The sequence below is a fragment of the Ambystoma mexicanum genome, chromosome 9, assembly GCF_040938575.1.
Source record: "Ambystoma mexicanum isolate Mex_15411 chromosome 9, UKY_AmexF1_1, whole genome shotgun sequence".
NCBI classification, from domain to species: Eukaryota; Metazoa; Chordata; class Amphibia; order Caudata; family Ambystomatidae; genus Ambystoma; species Ambystoma mexicanum.
This window is the reverse complement of record NC_090931.1, coordinates 1046051170-1046069514: the sequence shown is the minus strand read 5'-3', so window position 1 is coordinate 1046069514 and position 18345 is coordinate 1046051170. Positions and strand designations below refer to the sequence as shown.

Here is an 18345-nt window from a genome sequence, read left to right as displayed (position 1 = left end):
ACTGAAACCACCTAAATGCACAAAACAATCCTACACCTCAATTGTGTCGCTAACTAATTACAAAAACAACTTTACAGGATCGGCATATAAACAAGAAAAAAATAATAAAATAATAAATTGATATTACATAAAAACACATTAAGAAACCACTGTACAAATCAAAGAAAAGCAATTTACGCTACTAGCAAAGCTGCATTAGTATGACATTACGCTGTCTAGTGATTTATCCCCATATTTGGTGACAGGAATACTCAGTATTTTTAATAAGTACAAGCTTTAAATGCACTATTTTAAACGTGTCTGTGATCAGACGCTATCGTTAACCCGGCATGTTTCATTCCCTAGGTATATATATTTTTTCAAGGGAAATTCTTCAGGGGTTGATGCTTCACAATTCGGACAGCATATCATTGGCCAAACTTGAATAGTATTGATTCTCTTAAAAATGTATTTGTTTGCCGGAGTTGCAGCCCTCGAGGGATTCCTTCTTATTATGGCTTAACTTTAACCTGATAGAGAAGAGGGTGAAGAGGAATAAACACACCGTTCAAAGTCAGTTGTGTTAGGCTCAGGACTTACGCTGAGCACCCATCTCTACCTAACTATTTCATTAACTAGGCAAGGCTTACCACACTTCAAACTTGTAGAATTGCAAGTGAAGTAGATTGCGCTTCTGATAAATAGAGCGCTGGTTAACTAGGGGGGAGAAAAAGACAAATGACACAGGTTCAGTGTTCGGTACGGAGAGAAGGGACACATTTGACAATGTTCTTTTATACTTAAGATTACTCTGCTTGAAGCCTATGCTGTTAAATCGGTGCAGCAGGGTCCCTATGCATATATCTGCTATATGGTACATTTGCGCCCTAATTGTGTTAACATGGTAGATTCACAATTAGCCATAAATTGGGCTCAAAGTCTAATAATTAACTCTGCTATTCAAGAATAGTTACGCCCAGAACTGGTCCAGATATTCAAACGGGTCGCAGAAAAATGTTCAAAGGCATCCTATTTTGTGTCCAACATTATCTATTTAGATCAAGACATCTCTATGACTGCACTTTTACATGCATTTCTCATTTATTAGTGTAAATGAAAAGGGTCGCTGGTCATAATGTGTAGAAAATGTATAATTGTCATACCTGGATGTTGAGAAGGGCAGAAGTAAGGACGGAGGACGGCCTTGATGGGGACTTCCTATCGGTCCCTATTGGGCATATTGCAAATAATCGAGGTTTCAGCTGGAATCCTCTGGGCTGACTCTTATATCAGGCTTCCTGGATATGGCTGTTATACTAAAATAAACAAATAAGGGTTTTGTACTGTTTCTGAAATGAACTCAATCGGTGTCATGTCTGCTATTTGGGGGTTCTGCCAACATACTGCAATGTAAAAAACAATGCAAAAACCACCGCTCTCTTAACCTTTAGCACAAAGTGACACAACTATTTACTGACACCAGGAACTGTTGCTAGGGAGTCGCGTTTGTTGTCAAAGAGGCACTATTTCTAAAATGGCACAATGCAGTATTTAAGAACTAACCACTCTCGGTGCGAGTACTACAAACAATATACAAACAGACTTAAACCTGTGTATACGATGGTCAAATTAAAAGGTACTTCTGTCCTTTAATGTGTAGCCACACGCGAGTCTGTTGAAGTGGGAGAATGGAAGAACAGGCTCCCGCCCTTCCCCTCTCGCACTTGGCCTAGAGGATCACGGCCCAGACACCCGCCACGAGAGGAGTTTGCCTATCTACCGGACGACCAAATACCCTGGTACAGAAACATACAGATGTGCCCATCTACCTGCCCAGCAGCCCGCCCTGTCCATGCCGACACCTGCGGCACGGACCAACTCGACTAAACCTACACGTCGTTAGAGATGCCATGACGACCTAGCCAACGGTCAGCACACCTGTGCAAATATACACACCGGACACTCCTGCACCAATCTACACGAAGAATATACTCAGTGCTATGACGTAGGTGACAGACGTACTCACGGACGTACATCTTTATTATTTTCCACATAGGCTCTCAAAATGCAGAAACGCAAGACGCATCATGAACTTATATAAAAAAGGCTTGCTCACGCTTCTTCTAAGAGCCATGTACCATAATGAAGAATATAACGGGGACACGATACTGAGGATAAAGCAATATGATACCGTAACCTAAAGCGCCCTGCATCAAACGGTTCCACCTATGCACCAGGCCCAAGTAGGCCGCAGGCAAAAGCTTCCATGAACATTGAATGAACAAAAACTGGGTTGCTGACCCTGCAAATTGAGCCCGACGAAGGCATACCGCCAAGGGCACGATGTTGCAATCTCGCATGCTGCAAGCCAACGCCAAGGTCACACCTGCAAGATAAACCAGGCACACAGTAGGAAAAACAATATTAATTGTGTTGAATTTTGCCTCAAACACGGTCCGACCTCACGTGACAAAGCCAAACCTGACAAGATGCCAAGCCCAGGAGGAAGGAGACGCCTGAATCCCATGTTTCAAGACACAGGCAGATACAATTAAAAGACTCATTGGACATCTGCAGCAGTGGGAGTAGTCGACCTCCCAACGTATGAATAAATCCTCACATTGTTTACACCTAACCATATTAAAACATTGTTGCAAATGACAGGTGCACCGCGAGCTGGGAACAGCGATAGTCCCAGACTGGGAGGCTCGCGAGCGGACCAATTAGAACATGGGGTTCTTATCACTGACGCCATTCACATTGACCAATCCTCAGAGGTCTTCATGTAACAATTTTCATGTATCAAATTGAAGGGACAGCCTAGGTATACCACCTGACTAACCCTCAGCCACTAACACTGTTCTCTATATGTGCGCTATACTAACCCTACCACTCGAGTAACCAATCCAGAGTGGAGATAGGTTTTTTGCTAAACTTTCCAAGTGACGCAAGTAGTGCGTCATACTATGCAAAAAGGGCCTGCGAGCCCCACGATTGTGTGTGTGTCCGGACGGACGCGTACGCTCCTTGACCCATCCCTGCCGTTTTGTCTAATAAACAGCAGAGTCACCTTGCTTCTTGCGTGTGTCTCATACTATATCTCTTTTGGGATATACGGGAGGAGTTGGGGCCTCCCTGCCCGGAAGTCTGTGGACGGTCCGGCCGACCCCGGCAGAATTTCCCCCCGACAAGTTGGAGGCACTGCTGAGATCTGTTTAAGATCTGCTTTTTTATTTTTACTTTTTCCAGGTAATCGCGTTGCGAGGAGGCCCGGCGGCGCGGCCCCCTCTGCCGTTGCCCCCTTCTGAGGACTACAGGACCATCGCGGAGCTGCGAGAAGACCGGCCAGCGCAATCCGGATATTGGCCCTCGGGAGCCGGTTGAGAAGTATCCCGCCCGCGGTTGGCGAGTGTCCAGACGTGGTCCAGGCGAGGGGAGGTGGCAAGCCGCTTGGAGGGGTGCACAGCAGTCGAGCGGCCCCGCATCAAGAGAACTTGGTGAGCATGCCACGCACAACAAGCAATGTGAAATTGTGAGGGAGGGGGGAGGAATTAAGTGCGGGAGGTGGGAGGTGTTGCACAGGTGCGCGGCGAAGGTTTGGCAATTAAGTGTTGGCAGTGGAATGAATGGTAGCCGAACGAGTGCGAGAGCAGTCGGCTACGTTGCGCGAGAAAGGGGGGTGGAGCACGAAAACATCACGTGCGGCCGCTCGTAGACACTGATTGGCCTAGGTCGCGACTACATGTAAGGGTGTGTGTGTGTGTGGTTTCCTACGATTTGGCATTTATTGATCAATGAGTAGATGAGTATCCCTATTGTTCGAGCAAGAAACTCGATAGGTAGATGACGTTTCCCTGTAGGCGGTAGCTAGTTAGTTGCCCAATACGGAAGATAACTGGCTGGTTAAGCCCTCCTGTCGAGGGGCGTATCACACGCGAGGCGACGCAGCATGCGCAGTCCGATTATATTATTGATTACCTTGTTCCAGGAGTGACAGGAAGACAGCTGTGAGGTTAACGGGGGTAGATTGCAAGTGTATTTTGAACTTAAAGAATATATGAAGAACTTACCAGTAGCTCGAAGAGATCGGTGACGTCACCAGTAGGGCTTTCATAGGATATCCCGAGCACAAGGCATCTTTCTTTCTGAGAGTGGTGGGGAAGAGAACTGTGGTAAGGGAGTGGAAACGGAGATAAACGGTAATGAGTTGATCGGGGAAAGGTGAAACGGGACGTGGCTGCGCACAGAGAACGCCGGCCACGGCAAGTGTAAAAGAAGGAGGAGGAGCAAGTGAAAATAGGACGACTGTATAAGAACGTCATAAGGGGTACGCAGCCGCAGGGGGCTACGTGCGCCTCGGCCGCAGGGGGCCGTAAGGGTGTCGTGTAAAGGAAGAAAGACAGAAGAAAATATACAAATGTAAATACTATATTTTTATATATATATATATAATTTTCCTTAGCGGACTATCGCAAGTCCCCAAACTTACGGGGCCAGGTAACGATATAAGGCTGTATATTGTAAACTTCTAGTGAGATAACTGCTACCGAATAGGGGAAGGGTAACAAGTGGAGCGCTACTATGTCATAAGGGACAGGATCGGGAGGGTGGGGGAACACCCTCACTACCCCACTACAACACATATGTACAACACTGTCACCCCATAGGGAGAAACTGATTAAGTATAGCATAGAATGGACCCAGGGGACGGACAACAAAATGATAACACCGTGGCCGTCTAATGGTAGCTTCGATCCATATGCCCAACATTCACTACTAAACCATCTGCATAATACATACAAAGGGAAGAAGTTGGCAAACCACGTGGAGGTGTTTAACTTATGGAGGATGTTCCAAGGGTCCCGACCAGGACCAAATGGAATGTTCACTGTGGGGGAAATACTGGAAGAAAAAGTGATTAAGGAGGAAGGAGAGGATGGGAAAAAGGGGAGTGAAGACCCAAAGAACACAGGGAACGGACAAGAGGGAGGAGAAAAGAATAATACATCAAATGAAATAAAAAAGGAACCGAGCAACGATATACCCCTAGCAAAGGGAGTGAAAACAGAGGGAGGGGGGTTGTACCCTTTAAGGGAGTTAGGAGAAATAGAAAGAGGCCAGTTAAGGGCGGCTGAGGGGTACTCGAACCCGGCATACAGCCCTCCACCATATGTGGCTCATAGGAAGATGCCAGCAGGGGAGGGGAGGACTGGAGAAGAACAAACTTTGGAAATAGGAAATGATGAGTGGGTAGCTGCACAGATACTATTAAAATTACGAGGTTCATTAACAGGAGAAGAGAAGGAGGTAGTAAGGAAAACAGACGAGGATAATACCAGGGAGAGTGGAATGAGAGGTGAAGAGCTGTTACGGCAAAAGGAAGAGATTTTGGAGGAACGACTAGCAGAATTAAGGGATGAGCAGAATGAATTGATCAAACAGCTCGAGAGGGAGGAAAGAGAGAGAGCGAGGAACAGGAAAGAAGGTAAGAACGAATTGGAAAAAATAAGGGAACGAACTGAGGAGCAAAGGCGAGAAGCTGAAAGGGTAAAAGCAGCAGCAGAAAGGGTATCAAGAGCAGTGCTGCGAGAAAAGAAAAGGGAAGAAGAAGAGAAAAAAAAAGAAATGGCAATGTGGAAGAGGAGATTACTATCAGAAACGACTAAGAAATACAAAGAAGGGAGGGTGATAGAGAGCATATTGGAAAGGGAAAGGGTGAAATGGGAAAGGAAGAAAGAGGATGAAAGAATACTGGAACAGATGAGTAGTGAAGTAATGGAGGAATTAAAAAGGAAAAGGGGGGAAAATGGTAAGGAGATGGAGGAGAGAAATGAAGGAGAAAGAGAAGATAGGAGAAGGGAGAGTGAACTATGGGGGGATGTATATAGAGACACAGAAGTAGCAACAACATCAGCGCAAAGGGGAGCGGTTGATAAAGGAGAAAAAGGAGAACTGGACCTAATAGACTTACAAACAGTAACAATAAAGGGGAAAAAGACCGAGTGGGGGGTGCCGTTTATGACTGACTTTTGTAGTGAGGAAGAAGAAGGAGTGGAGAAGGAAGGAAGAAACAGTGAAAGGGAAAGCCTAGATAAACTATACATCACCCGGACCAACACAGACTCACCATGGATCCGTAGGAGAAAGGATGAGCTGGAGAGAAGTGAGGAGGGAGTGCAAGGAATAGCGGAAAGACAGACACATGAGGCCGCACCGTCCCCATCACGCCCTCTCCCATCGCACTCTACATGCTCAACCACCTCACGCTCGTTACGCACAATAAAACTTGCGCCCTTCACAGACGAACTGACACCCTATGCATGTCGGCTTAGGGACCTCCCTAGACGCAGGCAGGAAAGGCGAATACACATGCCCACATTAAATACAGGAAATGATGGAAGAAGGGGAAAATATGGAGAAGAAAGAGTTACGAGCAGGGGAAATACGGATGAAATTGACGATGTAGAAGAAAGGGAAGACGAGGAAGGGTGTGAGGACTCGATTATATGGAACACAAAGGGTAAAACGAGACATAACTTAATGCCACTTCTGGAGAGGGGAGGGGTTAGGCCACAGTATGTCCCTTGGAAGCATACAGACAAAGAAAATATAAAATGCAGGCTCCCATCATTAAGTGGAGGTGCGGGTAAGTGGATATATGAAATGGAAAAACACACCGCAGGACAGAAACTGGCAGTAGGAGATGTGAAGGGCCTTCTAATATCAATATTAGGGGATGCAGAGGATGACATTTGGAAGAGAGCGGGATTCCCTGGGGTAACAATAACAAACACATCGCATGATGGGGCACCATTCGCAAACTGCAGACATGCACTATGGCAGGCACTGAGGGTACAGTACCCAGACACATCAGACATAGGAGCAATTACCTCCCGCAAGATGCGTGAGAACGAAGATCCTGTTGATTATATCCAGGAAATCCAAGAGAAGTGGCGCATGGAAACTAGAGAACAATGGGACAAAACACCAGCAATATTTCATCATATACTAGTACAAGGGCTCCCAGAAGGAGTTCAGAAACAACTAAAGAAAGTAGTGGGAATGGAAGCAAAAGCATGGCCAGAAATACAACTGACTATAGTGCATCATTGCAGGACATGGCAAGGAAAAATGAAACAAAAGGAAGAGGACAGGAAAACGGAAGAGGCTAAACTAGTACAGAAAAAGCTTACTAAATACACAATGGAAGGTGCACTAATAACTACGCCTACAACAATGACCCAAAGCCCCACACAAGTAGTGGCTGCACAAGATCCCTCCCAAATACCACCTTCACAGACTGTAACACAACAGGTGCCGCCACTCCAAACATACACGACCAACATGGGAGGAGGATACCCAATGCCAGGAGCTGGGTATTATAATTACAACAGGGGTAGAGGAGGAATTATGAGAGGGAGAGGATACAGATATAATACCCAACAGCAGGTGGGAGGACTTAGAAATTCCTACCCCACAGGGCAACCAGTATACCAGGACAACACAGGGAGCTTTCCATATCAGAGTAGGGAACCACCGGTGTGTTGGAGTTGTGGATTATTAGGGCACATGTCACGCACGTGTAGAGTAAGACCAGGAACACCATCATGGAGTGAACAGGGACAACCAAGGCCCACACAGGAACAGCAGGGCATACAGCAACAGCAGATGTTGCAACAGGGAAATGAACAGCAACAACTAATAACACAACAACAGCCACAGACACATTCACTGCCACAACAACAGGTAGTGATAACACAACAACCCCAAGTACAACAAACACAACTGGGTAGGGTGACGGTCCTGGGACACAACCCTTACACAGGAAATGGTCAATCGTTGTACCCTCAATAGGACAGCCCACAGACGGCCTTGGTGTGTCCCATCCTGTCAGTAACACCTAATAGTGCGGAGGAACCACGCATAGAGGTAACGATAGGTGACAAAAAGTTATCATTCCTTATTGACACCGGGGCGACCCGGTCTTGCATAAGGGAAGGTAAATTTAAGATGTCAGGCGAAGCCATGAACACCCAAGGATTCTCTGGGGCTAAAGGGTTGGTTCCTTTTACTGATAACATTCCCTTATCTATAGGAGATTATGACCTGTCAGTCCCACTTCTATATTATAGTGCCTCACCAGTAAATATACTGGGGAGAGACATAATGAACAGGTTGAATATGACGATCTCATTTACTGAGGACGGCATAATTTGCTCCACTCCAGGGATTAACATGCTCACAGCACGACAGATTATGCAAGCATACTGCGGACAAACAGCGATTAGGGCGGAGCCAGTAGATGGCGAGCTCTTCCAGTACGGGACAGACATGGGATTTGCATGGATGCCAGGGATAGAGGGAAAAATGTGGAGGAGGCCAGCAGCCTATCTGTTCAGACCAGAAACACCAGTAAATGAACCAGAAGGAAAGGTGGTTCCAGTGGACATTGAGAGCATTATAGCAACAGCTGATTACATTGCTGTACATGCCCAAGACAGAGAAGGAAGGGCATGGAGGGCAGTGATAGCACTAGCGGAAGGATGTAGACTCACCCAGGTGTCAGATGAGGAGCTGTTCTCAGAAGAAAAGGAGGAAGGTGAAATGGTGTTTATGATGAGTGTGGAAATATGGCTAAGAGTGGCGTACAAACAAGTAGCACAGAAAATTGCAATGGCACTTGAGGCACCCGCATGCACCCCAGTCCCCTTCTTTAAGGAGGACATGACAAAGGTACCCACATCACTGTGGACTACTAGCCCCTATGACGTGGGGTGCATAAAAAGTATAGGGGGAGTAAGGATAAAATTGAAAAAAGGTGCAATACTCCCCAGAGTGAAACAGTACCCACTATCAAAAGAGGCAGATGAGGGCATATATGAAACTATAACTGCCCTTATAAATAATGGCATATTGGTCCCCTCAGAATCACCATGTAACACGGCTGTATACCCAGTGCGCAAGGCTAAAGGGGGTTCTTGGCGCTTCATACAGGATCTCCGGCCCTTGAACAACATAGTAGAAGCAGAATACCCCATAGCAGCAAACCCAGCCACAATATTGTGTGGCATTCCAGCAGAAGCATCACGATTTACAGTCATCGACCTTAAAAATGCATTCTTCTCAATACCATTGCACCCAGACTCACAAGATCTGACTAGCTTCACTTACAGAAACACAAAGTGGAAACACAGCAGATTGCCACAAGGGTATTGTGAATAACCCTCAATTTTCAACAGAGTAATACAGATGGATTTGGGTAACATTGAAGTGGAGAGCACAGTGTTGCAGTATGTCGACGACATAATAATTTGCAGTACAAATGAAAGGACATGCAGAGAGGACTCATTAAAGATGTTGACAATATTGGCTGAGAAAGGCTACAAGGTAGACATGGAAAAGTTACAGTACTGTCAAGAACAGGTACTTTACATTGGTCAGCTCATATCCCAACATGGAAGAAAGATTGCACCACAAAGAGCACAGGCCATTTCAAACACTCCAGTACCACAAACAGTGAGGGAACTGCAGCAGTTCCTGGGGCTGTGCAACTACTGTAGAGCATGGGTATTTGATTACAGTTCATACATAGGACCCCTGCTTGAGGGGTTAAAGGAAGCTAATAAAGGGGAGAAAAAGCTGGGATGGACAATGGAAATGAAAGAGGCTTTTGATGAGTTGAAAGATGCGACATCAACTGCTCCGGTACTGGCATCCCCAGACTATGAGCGACAATTTTTTATATTTTCACATTGCGACTCAGCAGTAATGAAAGCAGTGTTGGCCCAAAGAACAAGCATGGGCTACAAACCAGTAGCATTTTACAGCGGCCACTTAGATCCTGTGATGCTAGGTCATTTCCCTTGCGAATAAGGTCTCGCTGCAGCTGCTTTTGCGGTAGAGAAAGCATCAGCAATAACCATGGGGTGCCCAACTACACTGTTTGTGGAACATGCACTATTTGCCATATTGAATAAACCTAAGTCCACTCTAACCACGCAAAGGGCATCAGGTTATGAGATCATCCTATCCAGAGCTGAACTATCAATTGTTAGATGTAGCACGGTCAACCCTGCAAGGTTCCTAGCAGATGTACTTGAGGAAGGAGATTATGCCCACGATTGTACGCAAATAACTGAAATGTACTCATGTACTAGAAAGGTTGAAGAAAACGCGCTAGAGGGAGGTGAGCTCTTGTTCATTGATGGGTCATCAACTATCGACCAAAGGGATGGTGTAAGGAGGACTGGGAAGCAGTGGTAAAAATGATGGAGGTACCGGTGTGTGTGGCCATGAAATGTGTACAATTACCACAGCATTACTCCGCTCAAGCAGCGGAATTAGTTGCACTGATCTTGGCGTTGAAGGAAAGCTTTGACAAACGAGTGACCATATACTCCGACAGCGCGTATGTTACATCCACTGTCCACTCAGGGCTGTCGAAATGGAGAAGAAGAGGGTTTAGGAGAGCTAATGGCACTCCAGTGCAACATGCCCTCCTATTGGCTGAACTTATTGAAGCAATAAATGACCCCCAAGAATTAGCTTTAGTGAAATGCACCGCACACACCAACGGTGAAGATCACATCTCCAAAGGGAATGCAGCAGCAGACGCACATGCAAAGTATGCTGCATACTTTGGTGAGATATTGAACCCCCCAGAGTCACAGAGAGGGAGAGGGAGGGGAATAGCTAAGGAGATGTTGATAAGAGAAGGGTACACCTATCTCCCAGCCACACAGATTATGGAGCTACAAGCGGCTGCACCAATGGCCGAAAAAGAAATATGGGTAAAAAGAGGATGCACAATGTCACCAACCGACGCACTATGGCGCCAGGGTGACACTGGAAAGGTTGTAATACCATTGGCACTTTTGAACACCGCCCTGAGCCAACTACATTACCCAGCCCACACAGGCAAGGAAGTAATTGCAGCACGAACTAGGGAAGACTGGTTCTGCCCGAGTTAAATTCTCATGTGTCAAATTTCATCAGCAATTGTCTCACATGTCAACAGTTTACGGCCGGCCACACTCTAAAGGTGATAAGAGGTACTATACCCCGGCCAGAGGGGCCGTTCCAACATCTCCATATTGACTATGTTGATATGATCAACGTATGTCAAGGAAATAGGTATATGATTGTAGTAGTATGCCCATTCTCGAGGTGGATTGAAGCAGGGCCCTGTTCACACCCAGATGCATTTAGAGCAGCTAAATTCCAAGTGAGGGAGGTCTTCCCTAGGTGGGGAGTGTGTGAGGTATTAAGGTCAGACAATGGCCCACATTTCGCAAACGAAATGTTCCAGCACATTACATCCTTGCTGAACATCAAGCATAAATTTGCATGTGCATACCACCCACAGGCCAACGGTATATGTGAACGCCTGAACGGCCTATTAAAGGAGGCAATTGCAAAGATACAGCAAACAACAAAGAAGAGTTGGTTATATTGCCTTCCATTAGCCCTATTTGAGCTAAGGAATAGACCAGGGTCCGACCACCACCTCACCCCTCACGAGGTGGTTACCGGACGACAAATGCGCCTTCCCCTAACGCCAACATCAAGAGCATTTACTGACCACGAAAGCACTGCGAGTGTTCTTGGTGATGAAATGTACCAATATGTGTCTTCTTTGATTACTAGTGTAGTGTTTGTGTCTCAACAGCTCGAGCGCACGCGGGGCGGGTCTAACAGCGACCAACAAGAAGACGTGGATAAAGAATTGGAAAAGGAAAGACTGTGCAAAGTTGCTAAAGGTGACCACATACTACTTCACAATTTCAACAGAAAGTGGAACAGTCCACGATTCACTGGCCCCCACCTGGTAGAGGAGGTATCACCGAGAGCAGTAAAGTTACAGGACAAACGTGCTTGGAACCACCTACACAACGTAAAGATCTACAAACTCCAGACCCGCCCCAGCGCCACCGACAGGGCCACAGGAAGAACAACAACAGCGTCACCAACGGAGGAAGAGACTTCTCCCACAACTAACAGCTTAAGTGTCCCCATACCCTGCCACCCCCCAGATTCCCCAGAGACAACTATTAGAAAAGAAAGGGGTGATCCCCATACCGCCCACCCCATGGTTACACGATCAAAGGGTAAAGAGACTGCTGCCAGCTGAGCCCCAAACCCTCTGCCCATTGACCCCCTACCCACTGTAGTAATAACTGAACTGAAGGACATTGTTTTTGCACATATACACATGTAAACACCTGAATGTTCTCTTTCTTTTCTCTCGCACATGCAGGTAAAGCATATTATTGTACTGTTAAGAAAGTAGATAACTAACTAATTCACTGCCCAGGAGTAGATGGTACCCTCAGACGATAATTACCTGGAAGAATTGTCACACCAATTTGTATATGAAATAAAACGGCCAACGTACTTGAAAGGAAGGAGGGTACGTGTCTACTACACAGCATTCCTCTTGGCCATAGAACATTCAATGCCCCACCTCCAACCATACTTGCCTGCCCTAAGAGATAGATCGCTTAGATTGGCGTGCGAACAGCTCTTCGCCTGGGCACTGAATGACTACTTGATAGGGAGAGCTTAATAACAATAACTAACCTTAATAACGAGCATATTAAGAATTTTCAGGCGGGCAACTGTAACGTCGCAAGAATAAGCTGCCGGACTGCAGCAAGGTAAGAGCAAAATGCCGGTGAAATTAGCATTTGTAATAAAATTGATAGGGATTTTAATGATCACTGGGTTCTTGGCTGCCTCTGTATGGCAGTACAGCTATGCTATTGATATTATTGCTGTACCCAAACCTAATATACCCCCACCCCCAGCTGCAACAGGTGTTACGTCAGGTGGTACTAGTAAAACCCCACACCAGGAAAATAGAGTTAAACGCAGCACATACTCAGATAATAAAAGCATTTACAACTATGTACAAGATTCAGCACACGTCTCTAACAACATGTGGTACCAACACATGACCAAAATAGGCAAGCAGACAACAGAAGACAGCTGCTACGTTTGCTCATTGATCCCATACGCCATGAGCGCTTCTCAAACATTTGTTGCTACGGAGATAGATGGAAAAATAGCACGATGTATAATATACCTGGCACTGTTCCAGACGAAAGGAAGATTTCAAGGGACAGTGGTGCATCTGGTGTGGAAAACAAGAGATACATATCCATATGAAAACAACTTCCTTAAGACTTATTTGAGTTACCACAAGAGCAGTCTACATGCTGAAGGATTCAGATACATAACAAGTGGTCCTGAAAAAGGAGAAACAAAGAAGGTAACACTGCAGTACCTACCATGTGATTGGTATGCCGCTGAAGTCCCTGGTAAAAACGGATGTTGGGAAAGACCACTGATGATAATAACAGGGAAGGTGTACATGGACAACAAATGGGACATAGGAGTGGTTGGCAGCAACATGGTAACAAGAGAAAATATTTCAACTATTGATGGACATAACCATAGATGTTGGATGACTTGGATCAAGTACGTACCCATGCTTACGTGGATGGAGAAGAATGAAGACCCAATAACAATATTGCCGCTAACTGCGCCTAAGGTATGCTACCAACATGAAGGAGAGGTGGATGTAGGATACAACACCAACTGTGAAAGCGTGATGGAGTTACCTGAGGGGGGAGCAGGAGCAGCAGTAGTAATGGACCATTACTGGGCCTGCGGAGACAAGGCGTATCACACACTGCCCCCTTTGTGGAATGGTGTATGCACTATAGTACACGTTAATGTACCATCACTAGTGGTACCCCAGAAGCATGTGAATATGGCGAATTTCCCCAAGATGGATGAAGGAAACAAAAGGAAGAAGAGATCTGCACAGCCTTGGAAAGGGCCAGAGAACAGACGCAACGGTAACAACACTGTCCTCAACAGAAGGAAAAGACAAGGAGAACCCCTGACAGGAAATAACCTGTGGGGAAGGTCGGAAACAGCACTCACCTCAATTCCGCCGGAACACAGACTATTCAGCAGAGCAGCCATGTTCTTCTCCTCAAAAATACATCCTGGACTGCAGGCCTACGCAAACGCGAAATGGCTCCAGATAACTAGGTGGGAACTAATGATGACAATTAACTCTACAGTAAATGGATTCAACGCAATAAAAGAGGAATTGCGAGCAGTAAGAATGGTTGCACTACAGAACAGATATGTACTGGACCTCCTTACAGCAATGGAAGGAGGAGTTTGCGCAAAGATAGGACAATCATGCTGCACATTCATTCCTGCTAACGATGCTGACAATGGTACCCTCACGGAAGCTGTGTCACAATTGGCCCAGATGCACTCAAAAATGATGGATGAAAGTAAAGGTGTGAAAAAGGATGAGAGCTGGTTTTCAATATTATGGTCATGGATGCCATCTTGGCTGTCAGATGGACTGAAGATTATAGTTGGATGCACTATTTTGGCTGGAGATGCACTGATCATAATAAGATTTTGGAAGGCCCGGAAGGCACGCACCACAGACGAGATGATCGAAATGGTTGGTATACACCTCTTGACGCCAACAGATGACGGCCAACACACAGGCACAATAATAAAGGAGAGAGAGAAGTTGCGCAACCAGATCATCACCAACCACCTGGATCCACCATCTGTGAAGCTCGAAAACCCAAGAAACCCAAGGAGCTACATAGGGAAATGGGTATACTGCACTCCTGGAGGAACATGTGAATATATGTATTGGTCATTTGAAGACCATGTTAACCACTATGGACATTTGGGAGGAATAACTAAAATATGGAGAGTAAGAGGAGATAAAGAAAAGGATATGTTTGTGGTCGACAAGTCGACCAGAGGGGGGACTGAAGTGGGAGAATGGAAGAACAGGCTCCCGCCCTTCCCCTCTCGCGCTTGGCCTAGAGGATCACGGCCCAGACACCCGCCACGAGAGGAGTTTGCCTATCTACTGGACGACCAAATACCCTGGTACAGGAACATACGGATGTGCCCATCTACCTGCCCAGCAGCCCGCCCTGTCCATGCCGACACCTGCGGCACGGACCAACTCGACTAAACCTACACGTCGTTAGAGATGCCATGACGACCTAGCCAACGGTCAGCACACCTGTGCAAATATACACACCGGACACTCCCGCACCAATCTACACGAAGAATATACTCAGTGCTATGACGTAGGCGATAGACATACTCACGGACGTACATCTTTATTATTTTCCACATAGGCTCTCAAAATGCAGAAAAGCAAGACGCATCATGAACTTATATAAAAAAGGCTTGCTCACGCTTCTTCTAAGAGCCATGTACCATAATGAAGAATATAACGGGGACACGATACTGAGGATAAAGCAATATGATACTGTAACCTAAAGCGCCCTGCATCAAACGGTTCCACCTATGCACCAGGCCCAAGTAGGCCGCAGGCAAAAGCTTCCATGAACATTGAATGAACAAAAACTGGGTTGCTGACACTGCAAATTGAGCCCGACGAAGGCACATCGCCAAGGGCACGATGTTGCAATCTCGCACGCTGCAAGCCAACGCCAAGGTCACACCTGCGAGGTAAACCAGGCACACAGTAGGAAAAACAATATTAATTGTGTTGAATTTTGCCTCAAACACGTTCCCACCTCACGTGACAAAGCCAAACCTGACAAGATGCCAAGCCCAGGAGGAAGGAGACGCCTGAATCCCACGTTTCAAGACACAGGCAGATACAATTAAAAGACTCATTGGACATCTGCAGCAGTGGGAGTAGTCGACCTCCCAACATATGAATAAATCCTCACATTGTTTACACCTACCCATATTAAAACATTGTTGCAAATGACAGGTGCACCGCGAGCTGGGAACAGCGATAGTCCCAGACTGGGAGGCTCGCGAGCGGACCAATTAGAACATGGGGTTCTTATCACTGACGCCATTCACATTGACCAATCCTCAGAGGTCTTCATGTAACAATTTTCATGTATCAAATTGAAGGGACAGCCCAGGTATACCACCTGACTAACCCTCAGCCACTAACACTGTTCTCTATATGTGCGCTATACTAACCCTACCACTCGAGTAAACAATCCAGAGTGGAGATAGGTTTTTTGCTAAACTTTCCAAGTGACGCAAGTAGCACGTCATACTAAGGTAAAAAGGGCCTGCGAGCCCCACGATTGTGTGTGTGTCAGGACGGACGCGTACGCTCCTTGACCCATCCCTGCCGTTTTGTCTAATAAACAGCAGAGTCACCTTGCTTCTTGCGTGTGTCTCATACTCTATCTCTTTTGGGATATACGGGAGGAGTTGGGGCCTCCCTGCCCGGAGGTCTGCGGACGGTCCGGCCGACCCCGGCAGAATTTCCCCCCGACACTGTAGTGCTGACTCGCACAGTTAAAATCAATAATCTGTCATTCGGTACGGACGGAAACGCGTGAAATGCAGCTTCTTACCTTTCTAGAAAGATGCTGTTTAAACAAGCTCACAGCATTCTCTACCGTACTCCATCCCCGCGGTCAGATCCATCTTGATAACGTTCTCTTACTCCCCGCCGCGAGATCTACAGCAGCCGGAAGTGGACCTCACGTGACTTTGTGTGCCTTGTGTGCCTCCATTGGAGAGTCAAAACAGACCATTCGAGTATAGGTCACCCTAGTGCAGGCGGGATCAAAGAACCAACAGTCTCCAAATTCAACAATGGTATTGAATAATAGGAGACAATGTATGTGTACTTGTGTTGCATTATATCATTACGTTCTTTATAAATACATACAACATTTATACTAATGAACTGTTAGCCACGAGTCATTCCTCAAAAAAGAAATGTGCAATTTTTTTCCTGTATTTATAAAAGAAAACTGGAAGTGTTTTTTTCATGTTTTACTAAAATTATCTAAGCCTTGCAGCATAGCCGCCTCATTTTACATTAAGAGACGCTATGAGGATGGTAGTCTGTGCGATAAAGACTTGCTGCAGTTTTCCATAGAAAACCATAGTAATCTGTAAACTTATAACAGTTGCTTCTACACTCCAAGGTCTAATGCCTATGCATAACCTAGCTCATAAAGATTTCAAGTCTATCAGTTCGTTTAGACCAGTTTCTACCGAATTGCAAAGATAAATTAACCTATGTTCCTGGTTTAGTAATTTACTCTTGTTGGCTGATGTGTGTTCTCCTGAATGAACTTGTAGGAGTACACTCCATGTGAATGACTCAGGTGTGTGTTCCATCGATATAAAATGGCCTACCATTGGTGCAGATATGTTACGGTTCCGTATACAGCTTTTATGTTCTATGATTCTTAGCTTGACTTTTCTTTCCGTCATGCCTATATAGATTTTCCGGCACGGACACCAAATAGCATAAATAACCATTTTTGAATTACAATTCGTAAATTGATGTTGGAGCCATGGTTTCTTCAGGCCTAAATCGACCTCTTTAGTGCGTTTCGTGCTGGAACAGCAACTACATGAGCCGCACAGAGTGTGCACTGTGGGTTTACTCATACGCCATGTGGTGAGTGTTTTCTGTACTTGTTAAGAGGAGATGTCATTCTTAGTTACAAGATATTTGATATTTGGGCCTCGTTTAAACACACATAAAGGGCATTTGAGAGAGCAATCACCTCCACTTAGTATATGCCAGTTGCGTTTTATGATGGCATTCACTTTGTTGGAAAGGGTGTTATAAGTGGTCACAAAAACTATTTGGTATTCGGTTTTCGCCTTTGTTCTAGATTCTAGAAGGGCTTCTCTGTTATTATTCCTAGTGCGCTTCCAGGCTGTCTTAACGATTTTCTTGGGGTACCCTCTTGCTGCTTCTTGTTCAAATGTGTTAGTGTGTGAACTATTACGCTTTAATCTAAAAAATTGTCCCACAGGGAGATTTTCTCTTGTATGTCTTGGGTGACAAATTGGAGCAAAGAATTCCGGTCGGTGGCTTTATGATACGGTTTAACCTTTAAGTTATTGTCTGAGGTGTCAACCCAAATGGTTAAATCTAAAAAATTGATCTCAGTTGTGCTGCTTGTAGCTGTAAATTGCAGAAATGTATTCTGTCCATTTGGCCAACTCAGAAATGCTTCCAATTCTGAAGCACTACCATCCCAAATTAACAGACTGTCATCTATGAACCTCTGCCAAATCTGCAGTTTGGACAAAAATGGATTGGCGGGGTCGTAGATAACATTCTTCTCAAAATATTCAAAAAATAGGTTAGCTGCTGACGGGGCCACCGATGACCCCATTGCTGTCCGTGGATTTGGTGGAACAATTCTTGATTAAAGCTAAAGAAATTCTCTTTCAAAGCCATAGAAGCGCACCAGAGGATGAAGCTATTGGGACACTCTCCTTCTGTTCTTTTAGTTAAAAGCACATCTTCCAGCACATCTAAAGTCAGATCTTGTG

The 18345-nt window shown here is 45.6% G+C and overlaps 1 protein-coding gene across 1 annotated transcript in view; it reads right to left on the bottom strand.

Moving 5' to 3' along the window:
- The window catches only part of FAP (fibroblast activation protein alpha), a 1146500-nt gene that overhangs the window by 984225 nt on the left and 143930 nt on the right, over positions 1-18345 (bottom strand). The window lies entirely within an intron of this gene.